The 13,633-nt window shown below is 43.0% G+C and overlaps 1 long non-coding RNA gene across 2 annotated transcripts in view; it reads left to right on the top strand.

Annotated features, from left to right (window-relative positions):
• The window catches only part of LOC113747239 (uncharacterized), a 170,849-nt gene that overhangs the window by 142,108 nt on the left and 15,108 nt on the right, over window positions 1–13,633 (top strand). Inside the window, exon 4 of one of the 2 annotated variants that reach the window (XR_003463471.1) lies at window positions 76–309. The exons of the other annotated variant lie outside the window; for it this stretch is intronic. This is a non-coding gene — a long non-coding RNA (uncharacterized LOC113747239). Of the gene's footprint in view, window positions 1–75; window positions 310–13,633 lie in introns of those variants that run through there. 2 annotated transcript variants of the gene reach the window in all.

The raw sequence follows: 13,633 nt of genomic DNA, 5'->3' as shown, positions 1-13,633 counted from the left end.
TAACGGGTATTTTGCACACACTTGTGTGTTGTGCTTCTTCTAAAGCTTGACCTGAGCAGGCCTTCACTTTAACAGGGATACGGAGTGTGGAGGCGAAAGCTCAAACGCTTGCAGAAGAAGTAAACACGGCAGCTTCTCTGAACACAGTGTACCGCTGCACCTGGTCAAACTGCACCTGAGGGCTGTTTTCATCTCCTCACTTCACAAACTTGTTTATCTCTTCCTGCAAATCTCTGTTTTTGTATGTATGTCTTCCTCTGTGAAACCACACGGGCAGCATTTTTCTTTCCCCTGCTGTGAATTGTTTAAATCCGCTTCGCTTACTGTACTCTGTAGTACAGGATCCATAAAAAATAAAGACGGTTTGCTCTTTCGGCTTTTGGTGCTGCAGGTTTTTGTCATCAGGGGGATCTCAGTGGAAATCTTTCTTTGTTTCGGTCAGACGCTGTGTTTTATTGTGGCTGATTGATCTATTGAAGAGCAACACTCTGTATTCTTTTTGTGTTTGCTACTTCTCTAGGCAGAAGAGCTGCAGGAGCACCCTCCATATTCTGGCCTGTGTGCTGTATTGTATACCTATTCTCACGAAGCTCCTGGAGCGTCAACAATTCACTGGCAGACGATCAAAATGCCCCACATCCCCCAAGCAAACTGTCGTCAGAGGAAGTGGGTGTCTGTGAAGGGAACAAATGAGTTGCACAAAGCTACCTGAGAGCACCGAGTACGTTTCTGTAAAGTGTTCTCCTCAGCTCCTTGAAAACTTTTCTTTGTTGAAAGGCTCTTTTTACACAAGAGAGAGGGTCAGTGAGAGGCCGTCAGGACACCCACGCTCTGCGCCGGTACAGTCCATCTTCACGAGGTCACAGGGGTTAAGATCACCAATCAGAGAATGGTGATTGGGCCTTTGGGATGAGAAACAGCAAGAGTCCACAGGCAGAGGGTACAAAGTCCGTGCTTGTGCTAACTCTGCCACATTGGGATTCAATCAGGCGCTTTGCAGGGAGATGGGGAGCCCTCTCATGTCAAGGTTAGAGACAGTGAAAGAGAATGAGATGGATGCATTAGAGCGGCTCTTTATAGGTGTTAGCGCCGACGAAACGAGCAGCGGCTGAATCTTCCTTTTGAGCGACATCCAAATTGGCTCGCGTGTTATCCCGGAGTTAAGACGCATCAAAGTTTGTCCCTGGGCTGATTGACTTGAGAGAGTTGCATTTGAAAATTGTCAACGTGTCACTTTTTTTTCTCTCTCTCTCTCTCTCTCGCTCCCTCTTCCTCCCTCTTCCTCCTTCCCGTCTCTTTCAGGCAGTCTGCTAACCTGGACAGATCGCCCCTTAATTCCCATTATTCTATGCATTTTCAAACAGCCACGTTTGATACAGCAGGTGAATTTCAACCACAGCCGCAGCCGCCGCCCCCATACGCAGCGCCGCTTTGGCTGCTGGCTGTATGGATTTCCAACTTTTTCTGAGTTTGTTTTCTCATATGGACTGAGGCAAGGAGCATCAAGGGCAAACCAAAACATGTTAAGGGTTTCCATGACAACAAGAGCTAGGCTGGTAATTTTTTCTGCCAGTTGTATGTGAGAAAGGGCAGATTGTCACAGATAGGTAACCCCCCCCCCCCACACACACACCTCCACCCCCCTCCACTGGTGTCAGGATGATTGTTGTTGTCCTTATCTTTATTGTCTTTGAGCACACATGTATACACTGACGTATTTAAACCACAGCAAATATAGAATGCACAAAGACTAGGCGTGCATGAGATTTTATAAGGAAACTCTGCTCAGTAATATGTATAATTGTCCTTCAGAGTATGTAATTAAATATAAGCAACTATCAGTCAGTATAAATTAAAATAAATGATGGCTTCTCAACAAAACAAACATTTTCACTCAACAGATACTGGCAGATTTCCATTAAATGTTCGGGGCACATTCATGCTCGCCAGAGGATCAACTCTTTCCATTTTGGACGCTGCTCTTGTGCCACCTTCAGGACAAAACGAGCACTTTTCACACAAGATATCTCATAATAGACAGTTCAGGTAATTAGCTACGAATCAATGTGCTGAATTGCAAGGACGTTTTTATTATTTTTTTTATTTTTTTGTCCTCATAAATAAGCTTTTTAGACATTCCTGCCAAATAAATCACCACTGTGGTTTCAGTCTTATGAGATGTTCTATATTTAATAAAAGTGCAGAGACTTGAAGAACCATGAGTGAGATGACAGTGCTGCTCTTCACATTCCTATAAATATGCAAAGAAGATCTGCAGTAAAATCATCCAGTTAGGATCAATGCATTTTTTTAGTTTGCCTGCAGTAATTTTAGTCGTTTTCTGCTTTTAATAATGACCTCTGACTCTTCACAAAAAGGAGGCCTGTGGGGTGTGAGACAATGAAAAAAGAAAAGTTTGCATTTCAGTCTTGTCTCATTAGCCGGAAAAGGACATGGCAACAGTCTTCTTCAAAAAAAAAAAGCTGAAAGCAGAGCAAAGGAAGAGAAAGGACATTTTTCACCTCGAGGTAATCTTCGCTTTGCACTGCAACAATTATTCAGTCTGATGAGGTTATGGACAGAGTGGAGGACACACGGAAAGCCTGCCTTTAGCATTTTGGAAGCACAGAGGAAGCTTCTGTGCTTTGCAGCCTGAAAGAGCTTTTGTACCGGCGCTTGTTGTTTATTCTGTCGCAAGCCTCTGAACTCCCTGTGAACACCTATGAGCAAAACATCATTAATATTTTCTGGTATTGACTGAGAAGAGATTTGAGATGAATAGGCTTTGCCATCGCATCTAATCTCACACCTGAGCACAAGGTAAACAGCAAATAATGCACAGGGGGGATAAAACGATGCTGTGTCTCACAGCTGAATACAACTTGTTAGTTTATCCAGTGGACAAATTAGCAAGAATGCACAAGTAATAATGCAGTCCAGTCAAACACATGAAAAAAGAGACGCATTGCTCACAAAGCTTTGAACATTTACAAGCTTTGCAAATATTAATATCATGCCCTGATTCCAGAGACAGGGATACAGAGTCACAGGGAGTTAAATGGAGTTAGGTTTTTGGTAATACGTGTGTTCAAAGAATAATACCGGACACTACACTTGTTGAAAATAGCAAGTTATGCTACGAGCTGCTTAGAAAAGGCAGCGTAACACACTGAAGCTACTTCACATCATGGGAAATCCATTGTTAGTAATCAAATAAATACATTTGCTCATGATTTACACAACATAGTCGAGTTGTCTGCACTAGTTCCATTTACTTCACTGAAAAATCAATGGCACAAAAAACAATTACACAATTACCAAGACTAAATGACTTTTAAACATCATCATTACATTAACTTAAGGTTGTGTGTAAATTAAAAGAATTGTGTGAGGGTGGGGCATGTTGTGTTGAGTAGCTGTTGTTGTGTAGGAGGTAGAGTCGTCCACTGATCGGTAGATTATCGAAGTGTCCTTGGGCATGATACTAAATCCCCAATTGTTCCCCGGCGATGTTATCTTATAATGCGATTGTTACTTTCTTATGTGCAGTTGGAACCTTGCGTGGCAGCCTTTACCATCAGTGTATGAATGAGTTAATGTGGGCTGAAATGTAAAGGTGAGTGGATGGAAGACTAGAAAGACATTACCTAAGTACATTTACCACTTTTAAGGCCTTGAAATACAAGAGTGACAGGTGAATTTAAAAGCTTATCAGACGCCAAAACACTGCAGAAGTTTAGAATACTTATGTAAATGATTATACAAGTGCACACTTACTATGGTGGTCACTATTTTGTCATTGCAAACAGTAGAAACACATCGCTTTAATTACGAAGTAATCCACCAGACAGGACAGGATTAGACAGGATTTTACAACTGCACAGTTATCAAGGCGGTAACTATTTTGTCTGTCATCACAAACAGTAGATATACGCCACTCTAATTAGAAAGTAATCCACCAGAAATGTGGGCCTGAGCATGGTTCAACTCACTGCACCTCCAGAGTTGGTACCACTGCACCAATGAACTCGCAAATGCACGAAAGGTTTGTGTTTTTTCATGCAGAGCTTCTGTTGGATTGAACGTACCTCTACTCAATCAATCTCTCCTTGGCTCTTCTTCCATCATCCTCTTCACCTTTGCCATTATGTCCATAGAGGCTGCTGAGCCCGATTACATTGCCCGCTTGCCCAGCTCCACATTCTTGCATCGGCTCCACTCCCTGTCAACATTCGCCCATGCCCTGGACCTTAAAATCCTCCTTTTCCTGGCAGTCCAAAACACCTGTGGTACAAACACTAACACTGCTTCTCTGAGCTCAAATTCAGGGCTGACAGCAGCTACAGTTTGCAGCGGTTTACTTTACTGTCCATCACGAAACTCTGTAAATCACTGAGTGTTAAAATGATGTTACAAATGATTTAAAATCTGTTATTTTACAGTAGAAAAGTTGCATAATGTTGTTTAAAAAAAAACTTTGTACAGCAAAGATGTGATTTTTCATAAAGGATTTTACAGGTAAATCAAAACATTTGTGTTGCTATAAATGCCATGTCAGCAGAGGGATGCACAGTGACTGAAATTAAAAGATGATATGCCATTAAAATGGAAGTAAACAGACGCATTTCCCAATCTAAGCATTCCTTGAGGACGACTGGAGGAGGACAGGAGGAGGAGGTGGCGGTCACACAAGCAGACCCAAGAATTCAAGAAATAATTGGAGAGGTGGCACTGACAGGTGTCCAGTCAGACGCTCTACTTGACAGCGATGCCACTCCAGGTGCGTCACTTTCTGAAGCCCTCGACAAGACAGACAGCTATCCACCGCCAGGCACATCAAGAGCTCAAGCCCTCACCGGCGATGCATTTACAGACACAACGTATAATTTTTTTCTCTACCTCTAACAGCCCGTAGGCTTTCTTGCTGTTACTTCAGTGAACACATCTGCATTGTCATCACAAATTGCAGGGCCTGAACAACCTCCCCAAATTTTCTCTCCGAGAGTCTCTGATGTGCAAAATCAGGAACAGATCCACTCAACAGCTTCCACAATGTTTTCATTGACAATTCTGTGGAAATTAATATAACCAAAAGGATTAACGAAACACTCAAAAGCAAGTCCAGATAAAATGTGACACTGCAACTGGCTTGTGTGGAGGCCCAGCTAATATAACAAGGGTAATACAGGCCCACAGGTATGTTTAACCCACCCTATAGGTGGTTAATTTAATGCTGTCAAGTGATTATGCCTACTCCATCAGGTGCATCCACCTCCAGGAGGTATCGGATCTGGAAGTGTCACACCATGTCTCATTGTGCAGTGTACAGCAGGCTATTGTGATTAGACAAGCTTTTGCCGGGGTGTATAGAAGATACATCCACCCGGCCTTCAGCACTCCAACTCTGCATTATAGCACAGAGCAAGTGTGTGTTTGGTAGCTGTAGGAAGACCCCTGAACGCTCCTTCCTCCTAACATTGAGTTGTCCAAAAGTTAAACTAGAGTGGTTTCTATAATTACAAATCACTCACCAATCAGCCACCCATCTGCGGCACAAAGTGTGCTCTCTGTGCCAACGGGTCATGACATTTAGACGGTGGCAGTTTTTTCATCTGATATCATTTGTAGATTAATAGAGTGACACAGGAGTGGAGTGGATCTGGAAAGGGTGTCCAGGTGTTGGTTAGCACTGTACAAAAAAAATTCTCTGTGCTGGGGCATGAATGATATTATAATGCTTTCAGTACTCTTGGAAGCACACGACTCAGAGAAGACTGTGACCTGTCTCCCATCTCTGTCTCTCTCTCTCTGAAAGGCTCCAGAGTATTGCACAGATCTAAAATAAATGCTCTTGGCAATCTGAAACGGCTCAGCAGCGATTCATCCATCTCATCAAATACATCTGTGAGATCTGTGAATCATAGGGTACTAACAAAATGAGAACAAACCATGGATACAAGTTCACATATCACTTCCTGTAGTGAGGCCCATTGCACTACCAAACAACTCCACCTCAACCTTGCTTTTATTTTGTCTGCTATATTTATATATGGTAAATTGGACCCATTAAAAGTAAGTAGAGTTACCTTTTTAGGGTTCCTGAATGCACCCATGGATGTACAGAAATATATCACTGGGCTATTTTGATACTGAAGGAATAAAACCTGATGATTCTGGATCATAAAGAGCATCTTTTTTTCCCCATGATTCCTGAAGCAGATGCTTATCCGTGGTGGCATTTTCAGAGATAACAATGTTCTTGAGAAGTGTAAGTCTAAAAATATGTGTACTGTATAATGTCAGCGTGTTCACATTTGATTGAGTCCTGACTCCCAGAAGAAGAGCTATTTTTGATTCCAATTGCGGCAATCTGACGCCAAGGTTTTTATACCTTAATTGCCTCCATGTGCTGTAAGTCACAGCCACTGCTACAGCTTCAACTGCGAAGTCCTCATTGTTTATAGAACAGTTGTATTCACCTGTCTTTTCCTTCTCACACAGTATATATAACCCACCTCCGCCCATGCCCACCTTCTTTGAAAATCTCTGCTATAGCCAAACAATCTTACATAGGTTGGACCATACTGTCTTAATCCAGGTCTGGTATTACAGTAAATGCACGGTAACTCTTCATGGAAATGAAGTGTTCTGGAAGATAATCAAGGATTATTTGTCAGCAGAGGTGTAATTTAAGCCACTCACCCACCAACGGGTTGTTTTCTTCCTCTCCTTTACATAAAATTCACCACAATGTTGAAATGGTGTCAGGACCGAGTAGCACAACATGAAGCCACGCTGCAGCAGAGGCAACGTATTATCATTTTGTCAGCGTATGAGCACTCTAGGAACTCGTTTGTCTCCAGGTTGGGAGCCATCATCCTACCACATAAAGCTGATACTAACTCAAGTGATAGTCTCCCTACAAGCTCTGACAAGTTTATTTGGGTATAATTACTTGCCCCGCTCAGGTATTCTGTCAGCATTTGTCACTGAGACACCCGCATTACCCGATGAGATTAATTTGTCATATTTCTTGTGTCGAAATGTTTTTTCCCCTTCCTTTAACTGATCTAATCCTCACAGCTCAGCAGAGTACAGCAGCACAGGGCGTCACTTTTACCTGCAGAGCTGCAGAGCTTTTTTTTTTTTCAGAGTGGACCACCTCCAGGCTTATTTATGTGAGTAGTCCCTGCACCCGTAGATAACGTCATTTAGCAGGACCCAAGAGAGTGGCCCCTCCACTCCTTGTTCAGACCTGACACCGGGCAGACGGATTTAGCTCCTCTGCCCTGACTCTGCACCACTTAAACTATGGGCCATTCCAGTCTCCATTAAGAGAATCGCTTCCTAATGAACCCTCTTCCTCGGGAGGAAGTGATTAATAGGAGTGGCCATCCAGGATTGCATTACCCAGCAACACTCTTCCCTGCAAAACAGGGCACACACAGGAATACAAAGAGAGTCGACTGCTAGCATGTTAACGATCATCTTAATGTTGTCAGGAGAGTAGAGGTGGTTTTGGCTGAATATGTGTTTGTGCACGCTCTATCCTGTTTCTGCATCACAGAAAAATGGTGGTATCTGGCAGTGGTTATTTACTAATCCTTTGATTCATAGTGTCTGTTTGAAGTCTGAAACCGCACACATCTCAATGGTGATCACATGAGACTCACTTCAAGCACAGTGGAGATAAAGGGATTACATTGGGAAGGATCATTAGGTCTTTTTAATCAGTTTTACTTTCACTAAAGAAGCTGCATGGGCCTCAAAACAAACCGATGTTGTATCCTTTTGGAGTCTAGTGTTGTACAGTGAAACTTCAACAACAATGGAAGCCATCAGGCAAAACCACAAGAGCCATATGTTTGTGACAACAGGACGCCATCTCCGTTGGTTCCCCTTCCCTAGGGCTCAAATCATGCCAGACGCAGCAGCGTGTTGCCTCCATTTTGCTTTAACATATGGCACATCAACGGCTGGAGAAGATCATGTGTTGCACAGGGGAGAGGTTTGACAGTCGCACAGCTCCATTGGCTCTGAGGGGCTTTCATTTGCTGGCAATGACATAGACGTGGCTCAGACAAAGTCTCCTTAGGGATCAACTCCATGCTGTGGAGAAAAGCTGTTTTCTACAATATTATTCTACTGATCTATGACTTGAACACAAGCCCCCATAAACTCTGTAAGGCCAAAAGGCTGCGGGAAAATACAGGTCATTTAGAGGTGCGGGGCTTCTTTACAGACTTAACGATGTGGCTCGCTGGTGAACTTTGGTGATTCTTGATGTTGTGACCTCCCAGAGTCACGCAGGAAATGAGTAAAAACCTTTGACCTGGAGAAGCATAAGGCTCTATCACCTGTACACGCCCATGGATGTTTTCATCAAAAAAATAAGGAGGATATAAGCAAGCCCGCACCCTTGACACCCTTGATGAGGTGGTAAGAAAAGCAGCAAAGAGTACTCAAAAATGTGGAGTGGCTTCAGAGGATAGCTGAGACTGATTACAGCGACCGCTGGGGCTTTTCAAGCTCATCTGAGCACACCGACAGCTACCACATACTCCATGACCTCCGGCACAGCAAGACGCAGCGTGAAAAACCTGCTGCTGCACTCTAATTCAACAGTGGCCTTTAGCCTGCATGCATGAACAGAGATGAGCCTGTGATAGAAGTGACACGCCAACCTGTTGGTGGCCTCCATGCGCAAGTCATGAAGGTCACTCCGGCTGAGGCTCTGAAAGAGATGTTCTGTATGAGGGATGGAGTCCATTGTTCGCACTTCATTTTCTGGTCAGTTGGCATTTGCTCTCTGATTAGCTCATTATGGTATTCAACGAGCGGAAGCCAGCGGACGTGATGGAGTGCACCAGGCCACGAAAAATAGCTGCTATCACAGACGTGCGTGACAGACATTCTGAGGCGTTAGCACCCTGTTAATGAACTACAAATGATGATGACGCTGATGGCTGTAATTAGACCCATTTCGTACGTACATGTTTGCCCGCAGAGAGGAACAAGCAAATGATCTGTTGAGCCCCGGAGAAAATGGTTTTCTGACAAGGGGAGTGACTTTATCTGTAACAGAGCCTTGTTGGGTTCGCCGGCTTGCTGTATGCTGTATTAATCCACCCTCCCTACCCCACAACCCTCACAACAACAACAACAACAACAACAACAACAAACACACACACACAAGCCCTCATTAGCTTTAGTGAAGTATAAATCGAAAGCTGACACTCTTACCCACCACAACTCTGTCATTCTGTGAAGTCATCTGCTCGCCTCGGAGGAAACATTAAGTAATTGTCAATTCAGAATAGGGCCTGCAGTGCACGGCGGTCTTAACAACATCATTTTCTGCTTTTCAATTTGGAAGCAGCACTTTATGACCATAGAAAACTGTCAAGGAAACCCATAAACAGCGCCTCATTGCACTGAATGTTTTGTTTTAGGACCTTATGTCCACATTGAAACCCCCGAAGAGGAGCTTGAACTCGGACCGAAAATATCAATTAATCGAGGGTGTCGATCAAACGCCGCCAATCCATATGTGATCGATTGTCACCAAGCTGCTGCATGAGAGCTGCAGGGAGAATTCAAACTAATCAAAACAGCTGATTCGTCCTTGGGCGCTGTGCAGGCAGAATGACTGATTTCAGTTTGACCTCCGGTGTTTTTTGGTGGGGATGGGGGCGGTGTGTGCTCTGCTTTGTCACGTACACATCCCAAAGTCGCCAAAGAAGGTAGAGTTTTCTCCCTTTGCCACTTCACCGAGAGCTTAGCAGCGGAATATATAGATATCCCTCTGCAAATCCCTAAACGACAGTTACTCCTCCTCTCCAAAGTGAAGTTAATCCGCTCCTCTCGGCCCACTGGTCGCTGTCTGTTACATATTAGCACTGCCTGATCACCAGCACAGGTGCCTGCTGCTGTTGCTGCTGTTGCTGCTGCTTCAGAATCTGAATAAAAATCCGCTTTTATCCTCCAAGTAGGTTACATAAACTCAGATGCTGCTACTTAAAAAACAGAATTTGTTTTTGAATGTATTCAGGACTTAAAAATGTGGGGGGAAAAAACAAGTTGTGTTCAGAGGAATACATAATAGCTACCCACTTAAACATACTGGTTTGCTCATAAAAACAAATCATATTTGACAGATCTTGGACTTTAAGGAAAAATCTGATTACAGTTCTTCATGAAAATCATGTCGCCTCTTCATTCTCTTGATACTGTATTTTCAATCCTTTTGATGATCACACATTTATGATAATCATGATCGCCGTTGTGGCTGAAAACACTTGATGACGACTGATACATTTTAAAAAGGCTCCACATGAATAAACATTATCATGTTTGTTTTTGGTACAAGTAGAAGCGGAAGCCGTAGTGGTGATCTGGGTTTTGTTAAAGTCTGTGTAAAGGCAGTTCTGAGATTTCTTTCTAAATACATTAAACACGTTGGAAAATAGTTGCTAAAAACACGTGAAAAGACTTTGAATGATATATTACTGAAATGTGGAGTTAGAGGTTCAAACTGTTTTTCACCAGTTTTCAGTCCAGGATTTTGTGGGCGGTCCTTAAACGGTGGCTCGATGACACGCTGAGGCCACCCTGAGCACACCCCTGCACCTCTAGCAGAGAGATAGAGATTAATTTGTCTCGCTCAAAGTGTTTTAAAGTTAGTAGTGTCATTTTCTGAACTCATCTGACACGTTTCAGTCGCCCATGAGTGGGTGTGGTTTCAGCGCATTCAGCGGACATGCCCCCACAGTCCTGGAGCTGAGAATACTGCTCATTTTTATCCGAATTTGGCTGGGTGGTTAATAACACTTTCTTCTTTGGTCTAACAAACTCAAAACACATATTTATTCTTACTTTTCATGGACTTTAAGTAATGAAATCTGGCAATCTGCAGATATCACTGCTTTTATGGAATATGTAGACAGACAGACCGACCTTTCTGTTGAAGTCATGTGTTTGTTTTTTGTCATTCAGACATAAGTGGCCTCTTTGTCATGATATCAAGGAAGAAAATATGTTTCTGCTCTCTCGCTCAGGCTGTATCAATGCTTGTATAGCTTGTATAACAAGCTTGTATAACTTATTTTGCCATTGAAGCTTTAATTAATGACCATTGTGAACACAAAGGATGCTCCCCTTTTTTCTCACAGTGAATACCCTCGTAAATGTGCTCATCATTTTTATCATTTATAATATAGAACATTCTGCAGCCTATTTTTCAGTATCTATAGACCTAGAATAAGCACGATGTAGTTACAAGAGGTGCATTAAGAGTTGTATGCTGTGCCCCTGTAACCTTTATGTTTATCAGATTGAATTCAGTTCAGACTTATACAACAAGTCCTCCAACATTGTTGGTCCAGAAGGCCAGATGTAAACTTGATGACCTGAGACTATTGTCAGCATCGTTATTAATTTTCTTAAAGTGACAACACTGTGGTCAATGTTTAGTTACACAATGCAAAATACACAAAAGATCATCAGTGGTAAGTACTTTGCTAAGGTCTGGCATCTTTGTTGTTGTGGTTTAAATAAAAACCACTTGGTTGGTCATTATATCATTAAATGCATTCAATACTTCTATGTTGGAAAAATGATTACTTACCAAATACTTCAGACAGACCTTTATTTGAAATATGCTTTACGTAAGCACAATATATCTGGGGCTCATAATTCAGCCTTGAGTTCAACCTAATATGATTGTATCTCTGCGGTTTATCTCATTAAGGCCCACTTTAATGTAATTAAAAGTGACCTGTATGGGGCTTATTCACATATAAACTAACAAGGACCATGCCAGTATGGAGTTTAAACAGGTTTTTTGCATGTTATGGATAAGGATGCGCTGAGATGATGTACTGGCGGAGAGAATAATAGGTGAGGGTCAAGGGATGTAGGAATGGGGGTAAAGGGGTTGGAGGGGTAGAGGATAAAAGGAGAAAACTGGTAGATGGAGATGTTCTGTGGTTGACTGATGTCGGGAAGACGAGAACCTTGAGGGAGTTCTCTCTGTGTCTCTATGTATTAGAGCTCTGTGGTTCCTGTGTTTCAATAAAAGAGAGAGAAAACAAAAAGAAAAGGGGGTGTCAAGACCGAGTGAACGGATAAGGTGTGTTTAAATACTTGAGATATGGGATGAGTTCGAGGTGTGGTCATTCTTCCTGTACATAGTTCTAAAGCTCCATTTAAATTGACACTATATTTACATAACAATATGACTACTACAGAGGCACCCTACCCTATACACATCTTAAAATCTACACAAAGGAGCTGTAAACGCCTACATATGCTGAACCTTGTACCTACAACCTCTGTGCTGCATGGTATGCTGTCTGAAATGCAAGGAGCAAAGGATGTGAGGAGAACAGAAGGATGCATACACCATTTAATCTGTTCACACAGTGCGGCGTAGTGTATTCATCTTTGGGCGGTGACAGCACCCAGCTCAGTGACCCCTATCCCCCTCTGTACTCTCAAACAGTAAATTATTACTGTCCATTGCATAACTACAAGGCTAAGTGCAAGTATTCCAGCCTGTATGCACTTATCCAGCAGACAGCGCTGCCAAAGTCTTGGGTTATGCAGAGTGTGTACACAATCTTATTTCTATGGAGAGATGATGTGTGCTTAAGTGTGACATTGTGTAGGATGTTGGGATCAGATTTCCTAATCAGGCAGCAGTGAGGGAGTATTGCGTGGTGAAATAGGGGGGGAAAAAAGGGGGGACAGAGAGGAGAAGAAGAATGGGAGGATTAAAAGAATAAGCTGAAATGTGATCAAATATAAGGAATAAGATGAGATGGAATGGGAGCACAGAGATGAGGGAGAACAGAGGCTTGTATTTGTGAAGAATTTCTGACAGCGGCTCATATAGCTCTTATAAGATAGGGTAATAAATCAGAAGTCACCCTGCAAGTCCCCTCTATCAGTAGACTTTTCTACATGGGCAACTTTGCATTGATGGGGGAGCCAAGCATGGAGCAGAGCTGAGAGTTTCATGATGGGATGGCAGGGCTGTGGTTGCAAGATGACTGATAGGATGAGCTCCCTCAAGCACTCAAGTTACACCTCAGTGGGTGGTGTTGACTCGCTGGCGGAGGCAGAGCTACACTGCTGTACAGCTTGGTGCAAAGGTATACTCACGGACGCCTGAAATAGAAACACAGTTCAACACGCATCTGCTTTTGTGGTGTGCTGTAACTTTTCTTTATTTATACCCCGCATGGGTAAGGGAGCATGAAGATTAAAGTGATGACCATAAACATTGGGAAGCAGGGATGACCAAAAGTCGGCAAGCATAAAGAAAAGAAGACAAAAGCACAAAGACAGCAAAGGGACTGTAAGAATTCAGATGCCTTTTGATCGGTCACAAAGTTGCGGAAATCCTCTAACAAGCTCAGCAAGCCGAGCCCGCGGGCCATTCATTTTGAACGAGCCGATCACTCGGCGTTAGCACGCAGATGGAAACAAAAGGCGTTGAACTGGAAAAAGAAATGGAGACGCTTTCCTGTGAGCCAACAAAACAATTTGTGTGATATTTTCGACCAGTTGCAGATGGCCACCAGTGGATACTGGTGTGTGAAGAATTAGATTATTTCAGTCAGTGAGCCTT

The sequence above is a fragment of the Larimichthys crocea genome, chromosome XIII, assembly GCF_000972845.2.
Source record: "Larimichthys crocea isolate SSNF chromosome XIII, L_crocea_2.0, whole genome shotgun sequence".
NCBI classification, from domain to species: Eukaryota; Metazoa; Chordata; class Actinopteri; family Sciaenidae; genus Larimichthys; species Larimichthys crocea.
The sequence above is the reverse complement of the archived record's forward strand: the minus strand, read 5'-3'. Positions and strand labels throughout refer to the sequence as shown.